Source organism: Penaeus monodon, chromosome 29, assembly GCF_015228065.2.
Source record: "Penaeus monodon isolate SGIC_2016 chromosome 29, NSTDA_Pmon_1, whole genome shotgun sequence".
Lineage (NCBI taxonomy): Eukaryota > Metazoa > Arthropoda > Malacostraca > Decapoda > Penaeidae > Penaeus > Penaeus monodon.
The window spans coordinates 12,368,517-12,370,562 of record NC_051414.1 but is presented as its reverse complement, the minus strand read 5'-3'; positions in this window follow the sequence as shown (position 1 = coordinate 12,370,562).

Below are 2,046 nucleotides of genomic sequence, written 5' to 3'. Positions count from 1 at the left end.
GCTTTAGCTCTCCATTAAACTTAAAGAAGAAAGTTACTTTAAAGTTTGTTAAGAGACACTTTTGTTAAATATTGAAAAAAAAAAAAAAGCAATTTAGTACTCTGTCTGAAATATTTCCTTTTCAACTAGTGTCCAGAAGTTACTTTGAGGACTTTCATTATACAGAAAATATTAATACTTTGTGGAATTTGTATAGAATTTACAATAGTTTGGTTAGTGGAGGATGGAACCTCCAATTAATAAAATTTAAGGGTAAAAAATTTGTTTGTGTAAGAATGGACTGAAAATATTTAACTTTCCCTTTCCCAAAAAGCCTGTGGCCATTTTTTACTATTGAAATATCTATTTAAAATTGATACTGAAATAAGCTTACATAAATGGATACATATATGTGAATCAAATATGATTCCCTGTATTTTGTTTATTTTTTTATCAATCAGTAATTTTGAGGATTACCTACACAGATCATATAAACATTTCCCTCTATGCATTTGACTCTGGTGTGGAAAAGGTATCATTCTGTCAGTTCCTGTTTTGTGTTTATCATTTACTATACAATACACACTTTAACCTACACATTTTCTGTTACTGTTAATGCATTTTGTTAATGGGTAATTGAGGTTTAGGTATATGTAAAGTTTCAATTATGTGGTGATATTGTTAGGATAAATAATATAATATATACATATCTGATTGTCATATGGTCAGAAATACCTCATACTTATTGAATGTTATGTATTATGGCAATGCTTTTAGTTTTTATTAATTTTACATTCTTCTAGGAAGATTTTACAGAAACTGTTAATATTTTATGAGTTATGTGTTGATATGTGAATACTGATATGCTGTTGAGCTCAGCATAAAACTCATCTTAGAAAAGTTACAATGAAATGGAAATGGAGATGAAATACTGTGTGATTTTCTAGACATTTTGGGTACTTATAGAATGATACTGCATTCAGTCACTAGTGTTATATGACAAACTTATTTTTCCAGTGAATGCGTAAGATCCCCCAAGGGTGCTACCCAAAAGGTTGCAAAAAAATGAAATAAAATTTTTGGATGATGTTATTATTAGTAGAGTTTAAGAAAAAAAAACATTTTAACCTCATTTTTAATTCCCTGCCTTATGTTTTTTTTCTTTTTTTAAATAAAGTAATTTGATGCTGAACTTGAATGTATCCTCCTGAAGGGAATAATTTCTGGCACATAGAGTTTACACAGAATTTGTTTTTAGAGAATTGACTTTTATAGCTCCCTTTTTTAAGGGACAAGGAAAAGATTAAAGAATTCTTTAAAGAAAAAAAAATATTAACCTAGTTTTAAAGGCAATTGGAACCCTAAATGTATAATATAATTTTTTGGCCATATGTGAGTGTGTAGCTATATACAAAATATTCTTACCAACTTGCATCTATGTATAGTAGAGATTTCATGTTTAAATATTTTCCTTTGTATGATGTGTTTGCTTAGTTCACAGGAAATGTTAATGTTTTTTGCTGTATATATTGTTTGTTTTGCTCCTTTTGAGCTGATTGCTGAACGGGAAGTCCCATGCAAAGGCAAATTTCTTAGTTTGGGGTTTTTGTTATTTTATCATGAAAAAATATAAATATAATATGTATATTATTCCCTTTGAGATATGTCATTTATACCCACTATTTACATCAGCTGGGAAAAGAAATAATCAAATAATGAGTAAGATGGGACTACTTGATAATTAGTGGCTGGCCAAAGGCAGCTGTTTAGGCAGGAGGGCCCAACGCCTTGAGGAGCTCCCATTAAAACAAAACTTCTTTTTCATCAGTAACTAATCCCTCTCTTTATTCTTACCGGCCTCATTAAAATTTTTAAAATAAATTTAAATTTTTTTGATGTAAGGCTAAGTGAACCCTTTTTTAAAATTAAATTTTTAAGGGTTCAATATAATTATTTTAAAACCCATTTTAACTCTAAAAATTTCTTGTGAAACAATTGATGATGCCCCCTTTGGGTATTCAAGTTTTTTTTTGTTAATTACTCTTTAGTCTGAGATTAGTTTGTTTT